The sequence below is a fragment of the Prionailurus viverrinus genome, chromosome C1 (genome assembly GCF_022837055.1).
Source record: "Prionailurus viverrinus isolate Anna chromosome C1, UM_Priviv_1.0, whole genome shotgun sequence".
Classification (NCBI taxonomy): Eukaryota; Metazoa; Chordata; class Mammalia; order Carnivora; family Felidae; genus Prionailurus; species Prionailurus viverrinus.
In genome coordinates this window covers 163,368,176-163,390,426 of record NC_062568.1, presented here as the reverse complement: position 1 = coordinate 163,390,426, position 22,251 = coordinate 163,368,176, and the positions used below count along the sequence as shown (strand labels likewise).

Here is a 22,251-nt window from a genome sequence, read left to right as displayed (position 1 = left end):
TGTTTTTTTTTTTTAATGTTTATTTATTTTTGAGACAGAGAGAGACAGAGCATGAACGGGGGAGGGGCAGAGAGAGAAGGAGACACAGAATCTGAAACAGGCTCCAGGCTCTGAGCTGGCAGCACAGAGCCCGACGCGGGGCTCCAACTCACGGACCGTGAGATCATGACCTGAGCCGAAGTCGGACACTTAACCGACCGAGCCACCCAGGCGCCTCAAGATCTTCTCATTTTTAAAGAGAACCTGTACATCCAGATATTTAAGTGAAGCCTCCCATTTTTTTTAATTTGGAAATCTTTTAATTTTTATTTATTGATTGATTTGAGAGAGAGAGAGCGCACGTGCACAGGGAAGAGGGGCAGAGGGAAAGAGATACAATTTCAAGCAGACTCCACACTCAGCGTGGAGCCCCATGCAGAGCTCAATCCCATGACACTGGGATCACGACCTGAGCCAAAATCAAGAGTTGGTTGCTCAGCTGACCAATTTGTTGATAACTCATTTTAAAAATGCTGAACACTTGAAGTCTAAGTCAGTGTTGTTCAAGCAAAATGAAATGAGTTTATGGACCGTATCCAGCCCATGGAACGGGAGTATGTGCCTTCGAGTTTGGAGGTGCTTCACACTATTTCACTTAGGCCTCCCAATGTCCCTGTGGGGTAGACCCCGCAAGGATTACCATTTATGTTTATGAAGGAGGAAATCTCAGTTCAGGAGGCTTCCATGACTAGCTCAAGGTTGTGCAAGCTAATTGATAGAGCTGGAACAGAACCCAGCATTCTGACTCCTGGTCCTAGAGCCTTTTTTCTCTGTGTCCTCCAAACTCATTAAGAAGCCGTTTCTTTGTTTCTGAGTGTTGTGAGCCAAGTTAGGCATGGGACTGGCACTGGGGTGTGGAGACATAGCACCTTTCCTGGGAAGACAGAGCGGGAGTGCCAGACTGCTGTCCTCGAAAGCTCAGCCTGATGACTCAGAGATGAAGCTGTATCTTGAGGGTAAAGCTGAGTCAGAGGAAGCAAGGTCTGAATTGGGGCAGTCAGGGCTTCTGAATCCCAGATTAGGGTATCGAGAAACAGGATGAAAAATGGACCAAGCAAATAGACACACCCCTTCTACCCCCACAAAACCAGAAGCCACAGACACAGATATACCAGCTAGAAAGTTCCTATTTTTCCATAAGAGGAGAGCAACAAGAGTTAGACTGGAAAGAGAGGACCCCTTGTAGGCAGCAGGTCCTCTAGAATCTCCAGTTTGGGCATCTCCACTGCAAGACTCAGCCTGGGCCTTTCAGACAGAGTCTGAAAAGCTGATTTAGAATGACTGGCCCCAACACTGCTGTATCCTGAAGCTCTGTAATCAAAGGACTGAGCAGCAGGCAGAGAATAGAGGGCCTCCTTGCTCCCATCCTTTGCTGGATTAACAAGTATTCACCATCTATGTATGTGCCAGGCACTGAGTCAAGCATTTTACATCACGATCTCTTGGGGACTCACAATAAAACTCTCTAATGGCCATTATTCTTCCATCAAGGCTAACAGTGTTACTTGCCTGAGGACACACAGCTAGTAAATTGGGGAGCTGGGATTCAAACTTGGGTCATAGTGACTCCAACGCCTGAACCCCCTTCTAATTGAGAGTTTCGAAATTGCTGCTAACATGGAGATGTGTCACTCAGATCCAGCTTCAAGAAAAGACTGCCCAGCTGTGAGAATGTGGTTAACTGCCACCTCCACAGTGTGGCAAGCTCCTGCAGGGTCTGCCTCCATCAGTCGTGGGTGGGTAATGTTTAACAACCAGCTTTCTGGCGGGGGGAAATATGTGCATAGATACAGCCAATTCTCATTATTCCCAGTACTCCTGTAAAATGACCACAAACACTGAAATTGCTAATACTGAACGATTGCTCCCAGGGGAAAATACAGGGTTAGGTTCCTACAAGCCTCTGGGCACATTTTCATCCACTGATCAATATATAATTTCATTTTATGTTTTGTTTAAAAACCATATATACATTATACTTTTATGTATTTTATTTCTTAAAGTTTTTATTTAAATCCCAGTTAGTTAACATGCAGTATAATATTAGTTGCAAGTGTATAATATAGTGATGCCTCACCCAGTGCTCATCACAAGTGTACTCCGTAATCCTCATCATGTACATTGTTGATTCATTAACATTGAGCTAATGGCCACCAGCACTGTAACTCACACCTGAATGAAGGTTATTTAATATATGTATTTTCTCCGTAAGGCACATAGAACAGTAGGTAGAACTGTTCTTGCACTTAGAACAAACAGTAGGTAGCACTTCAGCACTATGTTTTAGGGCTATTTTAAGCAGTGAAATCCCCTGGGGGCCCCTGGGGTCTTCAGTCAATTGAGCATCCAACTTTTGATTTCGGCTCAGGTCATGATCCTAGGGTTTTGGGACTGAGCCCTGCGTTAGGTTTCACACTGAGCATGGAGCCTGCTTGAGATTTCTTTCTCTCTCTCCTTCTGCCCCTTCCCCCGCTTGTGTTCTTCCTCCCCCTCTCTCTCTTTCTCTCAAAAATAAACAAAAAATAAAATGCTAAACAGTGAAATCACCTACAAAAAACACAAAAATGCAAAAAAGTACTGCTAAGTAGACCACAAAAGGGGCACTTATTTACAGCATGAGAGCTGAAACAAGAAGGCAGAGGGTCACCTTGTTCAACCTCAACTGGAAACATACACTAGGTGACTCAAAATTTTCATCACCCTGCACGTGTCCAACAAATGACAACAAAAGTACTGCAAGTGTTGATTTTGGGGATTACAAGTAAATGTTAGCAAGTAAGTGAATTCACCAACACAGCTCCACACATTATGAGAATGGGCTGTACATGTATGTATGCATGTATACCTTCCAGGTTCTTCATGCCTACAGCCTATCCTTCCAGGTTTCTTTCCCATTATCTTCCAGCCAGACTGGACAGTTAGCCCTTCTCTAAACATGTCCCATACGTATCTAGCTGTGTGACTGAGTGCAGGCTACTTCCTATGCCTGGATACTTCCTTCTCGGACTCCCAACACACGCACACACACACACACACACACACACACACACCCTGTCTTCCCATGTGTGAATGATTCAGCTGTGAAACAGTAATTCCTCCATGAAGGCCTTCCTGATAACTCAGACAATGGAATTTCTCCATCCTTAGGATCACCATGGCACTTTGAAGCCTATGTCAGACATTGCTCATGTTCTACCTTGTATTATAAGCCTTAGTGATCTTCAAAAAGCACATATCCGGCCATGCCCCTCCCTTGCTTACAACCCATCAAAGGCATCCCACTGCTCTTGGGATAAAGTCTGGATTCTTTTAAGAAGGCTTATAAGTCTAGCCCCTTTCTACCTCTCCAGGCTCAACTTGTGTCCCCGTTATCCTCTCTCTTCTGGCCACAAGATTCCTCTTAGTTCCTGTATCACACTGGGTTCTTTCCTGCTTAGGGTTTTCCGCACATGCTGTGTTTGCCTCCTCCTGGAATTTCCCACCCTCCAATTCTTCCTTTAAATAATTAATATCCATCCCATGAATCTCAGCTTAAATATCACTTCTGCAAGGAGTCTCTCTGATGTATCCCAAACCCCAGGACTACGAGTTCTCGGGCTCCACTCCCAAGCATCTCTGCTTTTCTTTAAAAACATTCAACACAATTTAAATTATGTGTTATAGCCCATTTTCCCCACAAGATTGTAATTACATGAAGAGAAGCCTACATCTCATTGGGTGAATTTCAGCACCTAGTTCAGAAACTGGCACATATAAATGTAAATCCTGGCTCTCAATAAATGTTTTATGAATGAATAACTAAATCTCCATTGTCTTGAGACCTATTGGGAAGTGATGGGATAGCAGATAGGTAAAATAATTATGGACGTTTCAAGGTTTCTTTTACTTGTGATGTTAATTTACTACTCTATTGGTGTCTTGTAGTGCACTCTTAATTCTAGATTTTAAAAAGTTATCATTATCATTAAATTCAAAAGGAATATGCCCCCACTATGTTGTATCATACACAAAAATTATTTAGGTAATGCAGATTAAAATGTGAAAGGTAATACTCCTCTAGAAAATAATATGGGTGGGGCGCCTGGGTGGCGCAGTCGGTTGAGCGTCCGGCTTCAGCCAGGTCACGATCTCGAGGTCCGTGAGTTCGAGCCCCGCGTCGGGCTCTGGGCTGATGGCTCAGAGCCTGGAGCCTGTTTCCGATTCTGCATCTCCCTCTCTCTCTGCCCCTCCCCCGTTCATGCTCTGTCTCTCTCTGTCCCAAAAATAAATAAACGTTGAAAAAAAAAAAAAAAAAAGAAAATAATATGGGTAAAAACTCATGTCCTAGAAGGAAACAAATATTTCTTGAACAAGACATCAGAAGCACTAAACCTAAAAAAAAAAAAATTGATATATTTGGAATACGGTAAAATAAGTATTTTATTCTGTTCATTAAAATTTATCGACATAAAAAAAAAGCTTATTGACATAAACAACAAACATTTTATTCCCTCTTCTCATTCTGTGGGTTGATTGGGCTCAGCTGGACAGATCTGCTGCTCCATGAGATGATGCTGGGTGGAGTTGAGTCATGTAAAGATCATTTAGGCTGCAATGTCCAAGATGGTTCTTTCCAATGGCTGGCTAGTCAATGCTGGTTATTGACTGGGAGTCCAGCCAGGGCTCCTAACTTGGGAGTACCTACACATGGCCTCTCCATATGGCTAAGGCTTCTCAGACTGGTGTCTCAAAAGCAAGTCTTCTAAGAGACAAGAAGTGGAAACTGCCCAATCTCTCAAAGGCTAGGCCCAGAACTTGTACGGCAGCACTCTCAGCATGTTTTATTGGTTAAGCAGTCACAGGGCAAGCCTACATTCTGAGGGAGAGAGTAATAAACACCAACTCTCAATGGGGAGAGTGAAAAAGAAATTATGGTCATCTTTCATCTATCACAACACCATTAATTGTGTAACAGCAAATCATAGACTGGGAGATGTTTTCAAAACATATATGTTATGGGTTGAATTGTGCCCTTCCTCAAAGTTCGTATGTTGGAGTCTTAATCCCTAGTACCTTAGAATGTAACCTTATTTGGAAATAGGATCACAGCAGATATAATTAGTTGAGATGGAGTCATACTGGAGTAGGGTGGACTCCTAGTCCAATGTGACTGGTATCCTTATAAAAGGAGAGAATTGGATACAGAAACACAGGGAGAATGCCATGTGAAGATGAAGGCAGAGATCTACAAGCCAAGGAGTGCCAAAGATTGCCAGCAAACCACCCAGATGCTAGGAGAGAAGTATAGAACAGATATTTTCCCATAGCCCTCGGAAGGAACCCACTCTCCTGACACCATGATCTCAGACTTCTAGACTCCAGAACTGTGAGAAGATACACTTCTGTTGTCTAAGACACCCAGTTTGTGGTATTTTGTTATGGCTTCCCTAGGAAACTAATACAATATATAATGAATGTCTGTAAGGGAATAAGAAGAAACAATCCAATAGGGAAATGAACAAACATTTAAACAAACACTTCACAAAAGAAGATATTAGAAAGGTCAATGCTATGAAAAAGTGCTCAACATCATTAGTTACTAGGGAAATGCAATTTAAATCTCAATAAGGTATCACTGCACACTCTTTAGAATAGCTTACAGTAAAAATGTCAATAATACAAAGTGTTGTCAAAGATGTAGAGCAAATGGAACTCATAAACATTGTTCCTGGAGTGTAAACTGGTACAACCACCTCGTGTCAGGAGCTACTAAATATGTGTATACTCATGATTCAGCAATTCCACTCCTAGGCACAGACCCAATAAAAATGTGTGCATATGTGCATGATAGTGCATAATCATGAATGGTAATGGCTATTCATAATTTCCCCAAACTGAAAACCATTTAAATTTGTCTGGTGTAGAATGGGTAAACTGTGGTTAAGTCATACAATGGAATACTACACAGCAGTGAAAATGAAACAACCACTGCTACGTAAAACAATTTGGTTGGCTCAGTCCATAGAGCGTGCAATTCTTGATCTCAGGGTTGTTACTTCAAGCCCCATGTTGGGTGTGGAGCCTACTTTTAAAAAATTATATAAAAAAAACTAATATGGAAGACTTTCACAAAACTGAGTGATGAGTACTAAATGCAAAAAAATAGACTGAAAAAAAAAGAAAAAAATAAACTCTCCATTTGATAAACTTTAAACAGAGGAAGAACTACTCTGTGATGATAGAAATCAGGATAGTGGATATCTTTGGAGGTGGCACAAGAGAGATTTGGGAGGTGACAAAGTTCTATTTTTTAAATCTGAGTAATATTTAGACCACTATGTTACTTTGTAAAAATTCATTGAATTGTGCTTTATGTGTGTGCTTTTCTGTGTAATAGTTCGATGTAAAATTTTATTTAAAAATTAAATAAATACATTCCAAAGTGTCAGTTCATCTCTGCCCACTGATAACTGGAAATACTAGTCATGCCTTTCACATGTGTAATGATTTAGAAATGTGCTCCACTGGAAAAGCATTCTGAGCAATTTTGAGGCTTTATAAAAAGGAAAGAGATTGTAAGTTCAGTTTCTTTATCTTTTTATGTAATGAAGCTTTGTTGTATATGTGACGTAGTCACTGTTGATTAACTGTTTAAAACTTGGTTAAATCACAGTGTGGACAAGAACATGTTAAGCAAGAATTTGATATGAAGTTGGGAGACACAGGCCCCACCTTCCTGAGCATACAGTTCTTCCAACTTCAGTCTCTCTGTCTCTCTCTTTCACTTTTGGGTTATTTCACACATACTGTTCTCTGCCCAGGATGGTCCTACATGGCTCTTCATCTAGCTAACTCTTTCTGAATCTTGTTCAGATACCACCTGACCACTGTGACAAACTGTCTCTGAGATGGCCCCCAGTGGTCCCTTCCTCCTTGCATTCATGTCCTATGTAACCCTGCCCCCTTGAATGTGGACTGGGCCTAGTGATTCACTTCTCACAAGTAGAACATGGCAAAAGTGATATGCTATCACTTACCAGATTAGGTTTGCAAAAAGACTGACTTCCATCTTGGGCTCCCTCTCTTCTTCCCTTATTCTCACTCTCTGTCTGTCAGAACCCTTGTTCTGAAAGAAGTCAGATACCTTGTTCCGATTAGCCCAATGCAAGGGGCAAGAAACAGATGTGTTTGGCCAACAGCCAGTGAGAACGTGAGGTCTGCCAACAGTGAGTGTGCTTCAGAGTGAACCCCCCGACTAAGTCAAGCATTGAGGTGACTGTAGTCCTACATATTTTGACTTCAGCCTTGTGAGACCTTGAGCAAGAGAAGCCAACTGAACTCTACCCAGATTTCTGACCCACAGAAACTGTGAGCTAATACACGTTTGTTGTTTTAAGCAGCCAAATTTGGAGTAATTTGTTACACAGCAGTAGAACCCCCACCTTCTCTTCCTCCCACCCCAGGATGGACTAATTGCCCCTGTTGTACCCAGCGTGTCCCACTATCACAGCATTTGTTAGACCTTATAGTAATCTGCTTACTTGCCTATCTCTGCCATGAAAGGGACCAGGGGCCATGTTTTACAAGCCTTTTTGTTTCAGCTCCTAGAATGTAATTATACTCATTACATGTTTGATCCACATGTAAAAAAATAAATACATGAGAGCTGTTTAGTCTTGGGAATTAACAACCTCTCTGATCCTTAATCTTTTCATTTGTAAAGTGATAAGTAAAATTCGTAGAAATGTTTCAGAGATAGAAAGAGCATGACTTGGTAAATAATTAGATGTAAGGAATGAGGAAAAAGGAAAGAGTCAAAGTTTGGTCAACTAGGTATCCCTAAAAGAGAGAAAGAATACCAGGAGAGGAGCCGGTTTAGAATGGAAGATGGTGAGTTTAACTTCGTTCATGCTGAAACTGATGTATCTTTGGACACATCCACCAGGCTGATGGGTCTACAGTCTGATGCTTAGAGAGAGGACAGTGGTGGGAAAGATCTGGGAGCTGATGGTACATAGTTGGTAACTGGAACCCTGGGAGAAGTCAAAGAGCATACCATGTAAGAAACCAGACTACCTTGAAGGTGCCATGCTGCAAGGAAGCCAAACTACACAGGGAGGTCATGTTTGCCCCTCCATGTTTCCATAATAAACTTATCCTTTATTATGCATGAGCATAATAAAATGATTGTCTTATGCCACTAAGTTTGGGATAATTCGTAATTTATTACACAGTAATAGTACCTAGAACAATGACTTGAGGGAAAGCAGTTTCCATGGAGCGGTCAGGACAGAGGCCAGAATACATTAGGTGGGGGAACATGTAGGAGGTAAGGAAGGGGGTCACACATGAATAGACTATAGTGGGGGGAAGTCAAACTGGAGAGTGATATAAAGGGTCTTAGGAGGGATCTTGTCAGAGGGAGTAACCTAGACATGTTAACAGAATAAGAGAAAAGTATCAGAGGAGTGGGGGAGTTGAAGCAGAGAAGTGAGATTACAACAGAGGAGTCAGCAGGGGAGGGGTAAGTCACAGGTTGAAGAGCTAGAATGAACAGTCTCCACTGAGACTGGAAGAAAAATTAATGGGATTTGTTGGGGGAGGAAGGCATAGCAGGATAGCAGCACAAGAGAAATGATGGTGTTGGTGTGAATGCAGTTCATGATCACCTGTAGGTCTAGATTTCCAGCCAGGAGGACTGACAGACTGAAGGAAACAGAAGGACCAAAGGGCTGGGGTCTCTTGGAGATCAAAGTGCAGGTGTCACAGGTATGAGGTCAAGAGAGCTTTAGAAGGAAGGAGAATGCACCCATAAAGGACATGGCTGGAATCTAGATGACCCAGTCCTGGGTCATGACAAGATCCAGGGTGGAGACTGGGATTGGTGGCTAAAGTAGAGTGAAGGTGAAGTCCCTCGGAGTTAAGATACAAGAAGTAGCAGTCTAGTCAGTTGTCTGCCTAGGCATTGGAATCTCAGGGTGATGCAGAACTGGAGCTGGAGAGGAAGACTGAGAGCCAGGCCATGAATGATTCAGTGAATGAGCTTTGGGCAGTTTTCAGTGCTCAGGGAGAGAGCGGTTGGATGGCATGAGGCTTAAAGAAAGACCTGAGTGTGGACAAGCAGTAGTGCAGAGTGACAACGCAGAGCCGGAACAATCCAGCCACTATTTCTACTTCAGAAGTGTGGGGAATGGGTCGTAGAGGGTGAACCACTTTCCCCTGAAAAGCCACAGAGGAAGTGACGACTTGTTAAGACAAAAGTGATGTGAGCTTTCACAGTGGATGGAGGAGGATTCAGGAGGGTGTAATGCCTGCGTAGGGTTTGGGAGGAGAGTGAGTAGGAAATGCAGGGAGGGAAAGAAATGGTGATGGCAGGGGTTGTGTGGGTTTGAGGTTAGGAAAGGGACTTTTTGCTTCCTGGGAGGGATGCTTCATGGCTTAAAGTATTAGAACAGAGGCAAAAGGCTGAATTAGGTCCTTATACCCCCAAGTCCTGTGACCCTTTCCCCAGAGAGCCCCCCCCCCATGAGGCTCCTCCCCCGGCGAGCCCCTCCCATTGGAGCTAGGAGGCTATATGCCTGGTGGATGACTGTCTGCCAAGGACACTATAAAGAGAGGTGTGGGGTCGGGTAGGAGTGGCACTTGACTCTGGGACCCCCTCAAATAGCCTGGACATCCTTGACTCAGGAAGTTCCACAGAGCAATGGATCTTCCTGTTATGACTATTTGGCTATAAATGAAACAGAAAAATATGAGAGTTCTTGAACTCTCCTAAGAGGAAGACAAAAAGCTATCTGACCACCCACCTGGAAGCTCATGTTAAATAACTTTCTGTGGCTATTTTAAGACAGAAATGGACATGCTTCTATTAATAAGCCTGGTTAAGTAAAGCCTGTCTGAGGCCAGGGTGACTCTGAAAGTCTGTTTTCCCATAGAATCCCCAAGGGTGACAAAGAGAAGGGGTGTGCTCTTGTCAGCAGGCAGCCCAACACTGGCCATTGCAGGTAGAAAATTCTACAGGCAGATTCCTCAACCTCTAATTCCACCTCTCGCCCTTCAAGGAGGGGTTTTTATACCGCATACACAGCAGCTTAAGGAAGGATTTACCCAAGCCAAGGCATCACCCGTAACACACCCAACAACCTGAGGGAGGAGCCTCGGTTGTAGCCCCACTTTAGAGATGTGGAAACTGAGACTTAGAAGAGTACATTTGGTCCTAATTCCCGCAGTTAGAAAGAGAAGGTGGGCTTTGAGGCCATTTAGCTCCCAAGCACAGTTAAGGAACCACCCCACAGCACTGCCTTCCTTCCAGAGACATGATTTAGATGTGCACAGGTGTTTCAAAGTCAAATTCTTCTTGCATTGCTTCAAATGTGGCTGGGAGACAGCTGATCATCATGCAAGGACTCTCCACCTTGCTTACGCAGTTTTTCAGTGTCCTTGTTGTAACCTACAAAGCCACCGTGGACTGAAGGTCGGGTCTCCTGTTACCCAGAATCCCCACTACCATCCCGCAGGGAGGCCACCTCCTAGTCTGTCAGACACTCTGGCTTCCAGGAACAGAGAGCCACTCCCATCCCTCAGGAGAAAAGGAGTGAGGTGGAGTAGGACTGGGGCAGGGATGAAGGTGCCTGGGTGCTTCTATGTGGTTTCCTTCTCTGTTGCAGCTTTTCTCTGTCTTTCCCAGAGTCTCACTTCTCTCTGCTCACCTCTGCAAAGCCAGTTCTCTGCTTGCTCCAGATCTCTCCTCCTCTTGTGGCCCTGCAGCTCTGACTCCACTGGATAGAACCTTCCAGTGCATTCCTGTGGCCTCCAGCCCAGCTGCTAACTGCCTGCATGTCTCAGCATTTCTTGGTTCAAATTCCTGAGGTGGGAATCTGATTGGCCCAGCTCCCTTTTTGTGCTGGGCCGTAGGTCATAGGTCACCGGCAGGCCTGAGTTGGCTCAGATGACTTCCCCTGCTGTATGGGACAGCCCAGAGAGGGACACAACCCTGCTGAGGAATGTACCTCCCCCTTTCAGCCAGGGCTATTGGTTGAATTGTTCCTTTATGAAAGACAATGGCCAACATTTGTAATATACTTCTAAAACCCCCACTGGCCCTGAGGCAGGAATAGAGCCTTTTGGAGCCTTTATGAATCAGGGTTTTAACTGCTGGAAATGATAACTTACCATAGGCATGCTGTCACTCCACTACTGCACTCCCGTTCTTCAAACTGTGCCCCCCACCAAAGTGTCTGTCTCTCTGGGAGATCCCCAAATAGTGCCTCCTGTGTTAACCGTGAATCCAGTCTGCTGCCAGACGACCTCTGCTATCTTCTTCTGTTCCTGCTCCCCCCTCCCCACCACCACCTCTGGCACTTGCATTTTTGTAGTTGTCACTGTGTCCCCTGACCCCAGTGTTGACTCTGCTGATCCTCTCAGCACATCAAGCCCAGTACACCTAAGCCCTGATTTAAGGAACAACCACAGGGGGAGGGTTCTTCTCTCTTCTTGTTACCTACTGTCAAAGGGGGGTCTCCTTGCTCCATCCTCCAATGGCGGGGGTGGAGATGTATGAACCTGCTCTTTCTTTTTTTTTTTTTTTTTTTTAATTTTTTTTTAATGCTGAGAGAGAGAGAGAGAGAGAGTAAGGGAGGGACAGAGAGAGAGGCAGACACAGAACCCAAAGCAAGCTGCAGGGTCTGAACTCAGCACAGACCCTGATGTGGGGCTCTGAACTGGGAAATCATGATTTGAGCCAAAGTTGGACAATTAACTGTCTGAGCCACCCAGGCACCCCAGCACCTGCTCTTTCAATTGTACCCACAGGTCACTTTCCCTAGGACCCCACACAAGACCATGAGGGGGTCTGACAGGTTGGGGCAAAGTTAAGGAGACATGGCAGTTCTTCCTCTGTACTGCCCCCATTTGATTACCTGGGGGTGAGTTATTTCCCAGGAAACTCCCTGGACTCTCAGGCTAGTAGACTTGACCTACCCCAGCATCTGTCCCTGCAGTCCACCACCACCCTTTCAACTCTGCTACCTGGCAAGGGAGAGTCAGGATCAGCTTTCCACTCTGCTTTGAACTCAAGTGTGAAGAGGAAAAGCCTGCCCAGCATGGCGGCATGGCCTGGAGCATGGGCTCTGAGGTGTAGACATATCTGTCCTCCCAGCATCACTGCTTGATCTGACCGTTTGGCCTCACTCAGCCTTGGTTTTCTTATCTGTAAAGGGGGCTACTAATCCTTGCCTCGTGTGGCTGCCATGAGAACTAAACTGAAAGAGATAATGTACCTAAAGCACTGGAGCCTGTTCTGCCCCCTGGCAAGAGCTCCATGGGCAGAGATGTTATTATGACCCCGAGGACTAAAGTCAGATCTCTCCATGCATCCAAGCCCCAGCCACTCCATTGCAGGTGCTATCATGGGCATTGCCCTCCAGGGTCAAAGGAGGGAGGACTTTGAGCTAAAGAATACCACAGGACTGGGGCGGGGCACCTGGGTGGCTCAGTTGGTTAAGTGTTTGACTCTTGGTTTGGGCTCAGGATATGATCTCATGGTTTGTGGTTCGAGCCCTGCATCAGGCTCTGCAATGACAGAGCGGAGCCTGCTTGGGATTTTCTCTCCCTCTCTCACTGCCTCTCCCCACTTGCTCTCTCTCTCTCAAAAAAAAAAAAAAAAAAAAAAAAAAGAATACCACAGGACCAGTACCCCCACCCCACATCTGGTGAGGAAGCTGGCAGTCAGGGAGAGGGAGAGGGAAGAGCCCTTAAATTTACACTGGTCTCCTCCCTGTACCCCTCTCTGCCTAGTCTTGGGGTGACATGAGAAGTAGAAATGGTAGGAGATGTAGGGAGGGGAATGGGTGAAGAGTTTGGGCCCAGACGGCTGTGGATCTAGGGCAATAAGTTAGGTGCTCACAGGTACTAGAGCACCAAGCATCTTGCTAGGTGGTTGCTCCCTGGCAACCAGTCCTTATAAGGGACACAAGCTTAGCCCTTCCTTGTAGGTCAGCCGGGAACAGATGGTGTCGACTTAATGGGATACTTAAGAGCAATTTCAGGAGCCAGGCTGCAGGCATTGGAATCTGAGCTTCACCCACAAGCTGCATGACCTTGGGCCAATTACTCCAAACCTCAGTTTCCTTCATTTGCTAAATGAGAGTCACAGTAGGACCTATCTGGTAAGGTGGTTATGAGCAGTTAATTAGATACTACACACGGAAAGTGCTCCGAACAGTGTCTGGCGTGCAGCAAATGTGTTCATTATTGTTATGAAACTCATCCATGTCTTATCTGCTCTCAAGATTGTAAGTTCTTCAGGGATATTAACTTGTTTTTCTCACTGTAGGTCAGTGTTGATGATAGGAAAATGAATGAGTGAATAATGGAAAAGAAACTTCTTTATAAATCCCCAGTGAGGAAGAGTTTATTAACAGTGCTTAGACGTATGTGATTTTATGCATTTACTGAGGCCCAGCCCCTCCGTGTGATTATACGGATACACACCTACAACTCTGCACACTTCCTTCCTCACACGCTCCCCCAATCCCCATCTACCTACCTACAACCCCACACTCACTCCCCCTCCAGGCCCTCCCCGCCTCCATCTACCTACCCACATCTGCAAACCCTCATACCCACACTTCCCATACCCTCCCACACATCCATACCCCACGACTACTCTCCCCCACATACAAACACACGCACAGCACCTCACCCACACCCACACACAAGCATCCCTGTCCACACAAGCATGTGGGTACATGCACATGCACTCTCTCTCTCTCTCTCTCTCATTGTGAAGCAATCTAAGGAATATATTTTCCTTCTGTATCCTTCCTTAGGATGTGTCAAGAAAAGAAAATCTGCCCACAGGCTGCTTTGGGTCTTCCACTCTTACCCCTTTTTTTTTCTTTCTTTCTTCCTTTCTTTCTTTCTTTCTTTCTTTCTTTCTTTCTTTCTTTCTTTTTCTTTAAAATTTTATTTTAGAGAGAGCACAAACAGTGGACAGGGACAGAGGGAGAAAGAGAGAATCCTGAGCAAGCTCCGTGCTCAGCAGGGAGCCACAACCCTGGGATCATAACCTGAGCTGAAATCAAGAGCTGGACGCTCAACTCACTGAGCCACCCAGGCGCCCTCGCCTTTACCCATTTCTATCCCCACTCCCCCTACTTCTCTCTACCATTTATTGGGAGGTGGGGAAGGACAGCAAGAGAGGGAGAGAGAGAATCCCAAGCAGGCTCTGTGCTGTCAGCTTCGATCCTGACACAGGACTCAGTCCCACGAACCACAAGATCACAACCTGAGCTGAAATCAAGAGTTAGACGCTTAGCCAGTTGAGCCACCCAGGCGCCCCTAACTAAAACCTTTTTAAGCCCTAATTTACTTACTCATCCATAAAATGGGGTTGGCTGATGTAAGATTTAAGTAATGCAAAATATGTTTATCACCTGACATATAGTAGGTGCATTAATGTTTATTCTATGGATGTCCTTTGTTAAGGAGTCACTTTTAGGAGGATTTTAATTCTTTGGAATGTTCATTCTTGTGGCTGAATCAGGTTCAATGAACTCTGTCCTTTGATTTATTGCTCTGAGGACCTAAGATGATGGGAGTGCACTGGGTCCTTTTTATTTATTCTTTTTTTAGAGAGAATGAGAGCACAAGTGGGGAAGAGGAGCAGAGGGAGAGAGAGAAAGAAGGGGAGAGAGAAAGAGAGAGAAAGAGAGAGAGAGAGAGAGAGAGAGAGAGAGAGAGAGAATCTTAAGCAGGTTCCATACTCAGCACAGAGACCCACAGGGTGCTTGATCTCACGACTCTGGGATCATGACCTGAGCCAACCCTGGGATTATGATCTGAGCCGAAACCAAGAGGTGGACGCTCAACCGACTGAGCCACCCAGACGCCCCTGGGTTCTTTTTATTAGATGTGTCTCTCAGGTTTCCACAGAGAACAGTAGGGAAGTCCCAGGGAGAAACTAGAGATTGGTGGCCCAGGACTCCTGCAAACAAAAGTCAGGAGCAGCCTGCAGACTTAGTCTTAAAGGAGCCAGCCATGGGGGGTGGGGGCTGAGGAACAGGAAGTTTAGATTAGCTTCCTCACCTTTCCTCCAGGCTCTATTTCCCAAGAAGGAAGCTCATGCAACATTGAACTATAAAAATCCTCAGTTGGAGCTTTGATGTGTTTTTTGCAAGCAGTCCCTGCCTGGCCCTGGGGGAGAAGGAGCTAGAAAGCTTGAGGCCAGTGTTTGGACTGCTGTGACTAAAACTGGCAAGGCCGCAACCCGAGGTTGTCTCCCGGAGATTATCATTATGGAAATGGTTATGCCTGACATTTGCACAGCACTTTACAGTTTGCACAGAGTTCCCACATGCGCCATCCCATCACAACCCTATGTGACGGGAAGGACAGGCATCTTTAGACTGTAAGGGATCAGAATGTGCCACCCCTAAGTATGCCACTTTATCATAAGCATTATCTTGAGCTGAAGACAATTGAGAAATAGCAGACACCAAAAAAGCACTCTGCCTTTACCCCCTATTTGCCTAAAAGAGCAGAACATAAATTTCCATTTGTAAAGGCATTTCCCTCTCCTGTACCAGGAAGAGGAGGACCCAGGAGGACAAACTCTTAAACTCTTAATTGCAAGAGATAACTCTAGACTCTCAGCAGTTCTGAGATGGCACCAAGAGGTATCTACTTAACACACAAGCTCAAATAACCCTTATCTTCCATTGTTTTCCCCATATATTTACCTACCTACAACTTGCAGCCCCTACAAGCTTAAACCTTTCTTTCTTCGTCTTATCACTGCTCTACAAATTTATTGTCCTTCATTAAGATGCTATATATACCCCAAACTCTAGTCACCCCTTTGAATCACTCATCACTGAGTTTTTCCCACATGTATTCATGCTGAGAACACTCATAGACTCTTTTTTTCGCTTACTAATCTATCTTTTGTCAGTTTAATTTCCTGGACCTAAGCTGTAGCACCTAGGAGGGTAGAAGAAAAGTTTTTTGCCTCCCCTACACTGTCTATCATAGAGATGAAGAAAATAAGATAACATCAAGCTCGTTCCTCCCAGATTGCTGGGGCTCCAGCCCTGATCTGCCTCCAGGTCCAGAGCCCTTCCCCCCATTCCAGAGGTCCTCTTTTCATCAGGCACCTTGACACTGGGAGTTATTTCATCATGTTTCAGGCAGCCTATGACTTACAAACTCCCTTGGAGAGATCTCTCTTAGTTTTTTGTTTGTAATTTTTAATTTATTCAAGTATGTTCTACAAAGCATCTGCCGTGTGCCAAGAAGATCACTCTTCTGAGCAAATGCAGGCCATTACAATTTGGAGGATAAAAGGCATGATCAGGAGCACCTTGCTTTCAGAGCATCAAGTTACCCTGCCAATAGCCTCTTGGCGGAAGTGACTCAGCGGCTGAGATCTAAAAGATAGGCCAGAGTGACTCTGGCAAAGGGAGCAAGAAGAGAGGGTTCTGGGTAGAGGAAACGCCACCTGCAATGACCAAGGTGCAAAGAGCTTGGTGAGTTGGAAACTGCAGAGGTTCCGTAGTTGGCGGGTGGAGTAGAAGGAGGCAGGAGAGGAATGGGGAGCCATGAGATGCAAGACTGAAGAGGGACAGGGGACAGATGGCAGAGGACACAGGGGGAAAAGTTGAGGAGTTAGTCTTTATCCTAAGAGCAGGAGGCCTTTGGAAGGATTTAGCAGGGATTTCTGATGATTACATTTCCATCTTGAGTGAAGGGAGAAGAATGGTTTGGAAAAGGCGGGAGGTGAAGGCCTCAACCAGGAGGGGTTTGCTTTTGGGTGTTTTTTCAATATGTCTTCAGCACTAGACCAAGAACTCCTGGAAAGCAGAGAATGAGTCAGAAAACATGGTCCTCAAGTTGCTTGTGCTCTCACAAGAAGTACGCTTCTGGAAGAAACAAAGCTTTGTCATTATCACTAGACGTTGCATGCCTACCATGTGCCAGGCAGAGCCTAGATAGACCCAGGCCTGCCCACAGGTAGCCCACAATCTAGCGTGGCATATAGACAAGTAAACTCTGCACCAAGTCCCCTAGGGGCACCGTGTGGGAGCATGGCTGGCTCTGTAGAGATTGCGGAGTCTTCTCAGGGGAGGTGGCATCTGAGCTGGGTCTCAGATCTCTGAGATGTGGAGGAGTTTGTTAGGTGGCTAATTTTTGATCAGGTAATAAAGATCTCAACTATCTTAAAGGACAGTAAAGTGAGAGATTCAAGTGGCACACTGGGAGATATTTGTCAGGACTTCCCCATGCCTGCTTCCCTGCTCTTATAGGTGACACCTGACCCCCCCACCCCATCTCACCCCCAGCTGCCAACCCAGCAGCACTGGAGCTTCAAATCTGTTCTATCCCCTGATACCTTCTTAACATAAAAGTGTGAAGGAAGCTTGGTAGACTATTGTCATCAAGAACTGACCAACTTGGCTTCACCTCAGAGAGCTGCCACATCAACTTATTAGGCAAGTCACTTTGACTTGTCTAGACCCTTGTTTTCCTCATCTATATAATGGGGTAGTAGCAGTATCTGCATCACAGCACTGATGGGAAGATTCCTGTATGGTTAGGACACCATGGCATCCCAGCTCCAAAACCCTTCTGTGCTCTGCTTTGTGATGATGGGCCTGGGTCTCTGCAAATCACATTTCTGCTGGTCCAGCTGGCTCCCTCTTAAGTTCTGCCAGTGGTGGTGCTGGAGGGGGCCGCACAGCTGGAGGAGGAAGATAAGACTTCTGTCCTTCCTGTGTGCTTCCTGTGGGCTTCCTATCTCCAGAAAGAGATCAAGAAGGCTTCTCAGGGGAGATGACATCTGAACTGGGTCTTGAATCTTAGAGGGGTGGCTGTGAGCATCACCCCAGCAATGCTCCTTCTTCCTGGCAGCAGCAAGGCCTTCCCATTGCAGTAGCCAAAGCCGGTTTGTAGTTTCCAACAAAGAATTAGCTTCATCACATCCAATCAGAGATACCAGCACCAGTCTGGCAGGGTCCCCTGCTCCCTTGCCTGAGTTTCATCTCCCAGGGTCTCTCTACTAAGCCTCTAACTTTTAACAGTTGTAACTCCCCCCTCCCCGCCCCCGTGGTCCCTTATCCCTAGGGTGACAGCTGCTTTCTGCAGTTGCTATCTCTGTTATACTTGATAGTTCTCATTTTACCCTTCCAGTTGCCCAGTTAACAACTTTATACCCTGTTTACAATCCTTTACGTTCAACTGCCTCTGTTCAAGTAGCTGATGTGGTTTCTGTCTCCTAGCTGCACCCTGATTCTTATAATTAACTAAGAAGGTATCTATTAAATGTTTGGTGCCTACTAAACTCTCAATAAATGCTTCTTCGTATGATCCCTTATGGATTCCTAATATTCCTTCATTTATTCATTCATTTATTCAGCATATGTTGCTTCTTACTATGTGTCAGACCTCATGTGAGGTACTGGAGTGCAGAGCTGAATAAGACACAGGCCAGCTCTCAGACAGCCTACAGTCTGAGTGGAGGAGACCACCAAGGACATGAACCCACCTCAGGAGTGCTTCTTGGCACCCCTTCCACGAACCTCCCATTGCTGATCTCACTGCCCAGTTACTCCATGTCTCAGAACACCCAGAATCTCGATGTCTGGCCTCACGGGCACTCTTCATCTGGCCCATTTTCAAACACCTGTTGAGAGACCTCCAGAATTAATACTTATGGTAAGGTTCACTTAATACTATTTTATGTTGTTATTATTTATTTGCATATCTTACCACACTTCTTAGATGGCAAATTCCTTGAGATTGATTTCCCCAAATGGCTTGTTTCTGTGTGAACTTATAGGCCTAGCACAGTGCCTGCAATATAATAGGTTAACCCATAAAAGATGAGAGATGAATTAATTCATCTCTCCAATTAGTATCTCTATGAGCTCTTCCTATGAAGCAGGCACTGGGATAGGTACTGGGAAGACAAAGACAAATAAGATTGACGGGGTCTCTGCCCCACACTGAATGGATGTCTGATTCAGCAACACCAACTGGATGACCTCTGAGGACCCAGACTTCCATGGGGCTGAAAGTGCTTCCATCAGCCTCGTACAAAGCAGACTTTTAGGCACATCCTTCGCTTCCTTTCAGTGGGCCAGCCAAGCCCTCAGTGGGAGATGGCTGCCCACTGTGGTTTACCTGATGTCCTGGATGCTGGTGGCCAAAGGCTATATTTAAATACTAAACATTTGCATTTTTAATGTTGACTGGAATCGGCAAGGCTGTGATAACCTTTCCAAACTGATATTGGTTTTTACATGATTGAAACAGGCCCAGCCTCAGGCATAACTTAAATGGAAAATTTAAAGTATTTTCAATATCAGTTAGAGTGCAGAACCATCTCAGAACACTGTGCCCTGTTTGTATTCTCAGAAAATATCACCTTCCTCCCTTGTGCACACTCAACATGTTTGCCCTGTCAACATGTTGGGACCTTCCTAACCTTCATTAGGTTTTCTTCATCATCCTGTCTCACTGGGGGGCAAGAAGGGAAGGAATAGATGTTTAGGAGAGTTTAGGGAAGCCCAGAGGTGCAGTGGGAAGAGTTTTGGCCTTAGAACTGGCTCTAAATATCTAAATACCTGCTCTATACCTCGCAACCTGGGTGGTTTGGACAAATTGCTTACCTCTCTGATCTGCTTTTTCCTCATCTGTAACATAGGAATAAAAATGCTATTTTATGGGTTTGTGCAACGTTCAAATGTAGTAATCTGTAAACATGTTTAACACCCCATACCTGGTGTTTTGTTAATGCTCAGTGGACATTAGTTCTTGCCCTTCCCCTAGCAGTGACCTGTCTAAAGTAGCACATCGAGCTTAAGGTCCTGAGTTTGATGTCCTCTTTCCAAGAGGCTCATTGGACACAGATAGGCTAGAACATACATATCTGGGTTAAAAGCAGAAAGATTCATTTCCATCTTCATTCTTCTGTGACTACTCTTGTTAACCAAATATGCCATGACACCCTGTCTGAAGACTTCGTAGCAGTGGCTCAGTTGATTGAGCATCCAACTTCGACTCAAATCATGATTTCATGGCTTGTGGGTTCGAGCCCCGCATCAGGCTCTGTGCTGACAGCTCAGAGACTGGAGCCTGCTTCAGATTCTGTGTCTCCGTCTCTTGCTACCTCTCTCCCCTGCCCACACCCTATCTCTCTCTGTCTCTCAAAAAGAAGAAGAAGAAGAAGAAGAAGAAGAAGAAGAAGAAGAAGAAGAAGAAGAAGAAGGAAGAGGAGGAGGAGGAGGAGGAGGAGGAGGAGAGGAGAAGAATGTTAAAAAATTTTTAAAAAGACTTAGTGGCATCTAGATTTTCCTTCCCTGTCTTCATTGTAGTAAGTCCCTGCACTATCCAATATAGTAGCCAATACCCACATGTGGCTATTTAAATTAAAATTAATTAAAATTAAATAAAATTGACAGTTCAGTTCCTTAGCCACAGAAGCTCTATTTCAAGGGCTCAGTGACCACATGTGGCTGGCTAGTAGCTCCAAGTGCTAAGTGAGATACAGTAAGAGAGGAAAGAGAGAAAATAAGACAGAAGAGAGGAGAGGAGAGGACAGGAGAAAAGAGGCAAATAGGTTTTCCAGAGCAATCCTCATTCATGCACATCCTTGCATGTGTTCATCCAGGCATGGAAATCAATCTCTGTGTAGTTGTACATTCTGATGAAAGAAGCAAATTCTCTCCGCTGAAAGAGTCAGTGCCTGAGAATTTTTTAAATTTAGTTTGGCTCAACAAATACTATCATTTAAAACTTAATTATGATTATTTCCTTTCCTGTTCAAAATAGATCCATGGCTCTTTATGGCCTATTGAAAAGCTCCAAATCCCCACCATGTTTCAAAAGCCATGAGTATTGTGTCCCCACTCACTGAAGATACACACAGCCATTTGCCCCTTCTTTCCTGATGACCACCTTCTTTGATGCACCTTGTGTTCTACACTCCTTGCCTTAGTTCCTGCTGGGCCCATTGCCTGGAATACCCAGAAATGCATCGTCTCCACCTATAGACATTGGTCAAAACACAGCTCAAATGCTTCCTCCTCAGGGCACCTGGGGGGCTCAGTCGGTTAAATGTCTGACCTCAGCTCAGGTCGTGATCTCATGGTTCATGAGTTCCCGCATCGGGCTCTGTGCTGACAGTGTGGAGCCTGCTTGGGACTTTCTCTCTCTCTCTTGCTCTCTGCCCCTCCCCACTTGTGCTCTCAAAAATAAATAAATAAACCTTAAAAAAAAAAAAACTTTAAAAAATGCTTCCTCCTCCCTCTGCCTTCCCCAGTTCTGCTAGTCTGATGTGCTTCTGTGTCCATCATTTTGTCAGAGCATTTGCCCATTTGTATCCGTGTCTCTTTCCCCATTTCTGCCCACTGCACCCCCCCCCCACAATAGTGGTTCTCAAACTCTTGTGTGGAGAAGAAACTAGTATTTGTTTGTCTGTTTGTTTGTTTAGTCTTTGTAAATTTCCAACCCACTGCAGACTGATGATTTTGTAAAATAAACTGAAAGTTTTAAAAAAACACAAAGACAGAAAATACAAGCCTTGGTTATTTTATTGTTAGTTTCATATTTCTAAAAAGATTTCTAAACCCTCACTCTCAATTTCTTGCTTTTCTCATCTTTGATCAGTAACAGCTTTCGGGCCACACTTGGAAGAATGATGCCCTCCAGCCCCCTGTGAGACGCTCTGCACATGGATATGCTTTATGGAATCCATTGGAAACTTTCTGCCAAGTACTCTTCCAGATGTCTGAGGGGATGCACAGAGGAGTCTTTGTAGAGGGAGGTCCTTCTGTGGTGATGCTTGCAGGCAGATTTGGGTGTGGATCCCAGTTCTAAGTAGTTTCATGATCCTAGATGTGTTACCTAAATATGGCCTTGACCTGAAGCTAGGTTCTTAAACTCTTTTGTGCCATGGATTTCATTGATAGGCTGGAGAGGCCTTATGGATCTCTTCTGAAAATGTTTTAATGTTTAATGTCTTAAATGCAGAAAATAAAACCACAAGATTTCAAAGGAAATCAATTATGCTCAATATAATCATTAAAATGTGTGGTGCAGAAATGTTCCCTTATTAACACATTCAAATAATGATCTCTGGTGGTGAGCAAAATAATTCAAAGTACTATGAGTATAAAACTATATTTCAAAATTTCTACAACTGTAGTGTGATTAGAAAATATCTTTGTTTTCTAC

General features: G+C 44.8%; 1 long non-coding RNA gene across 1 annotated transcript; it reads left to right on the top strand.

The window, feature by feature from the left end:
* The first annotated feature begins 16,478 nt into the window (after window positions 1-16,478).
* On the top strand, window positions 16,479-22,020 carry LOC125173695 (uncharacterized). The gene is made up of 3 exons (XR_007155123.1): window positions 16,479-16,544; window positions 18,431-18,729; window positions 21,685-22,020. It is a non-coding gene; the product is annotated as an uncharacterized LOC125173695 (long non-coding RNA).
* The last annotated feature ends 231 nt before the right edge of the window (window positions 22,021-22,251 follow it).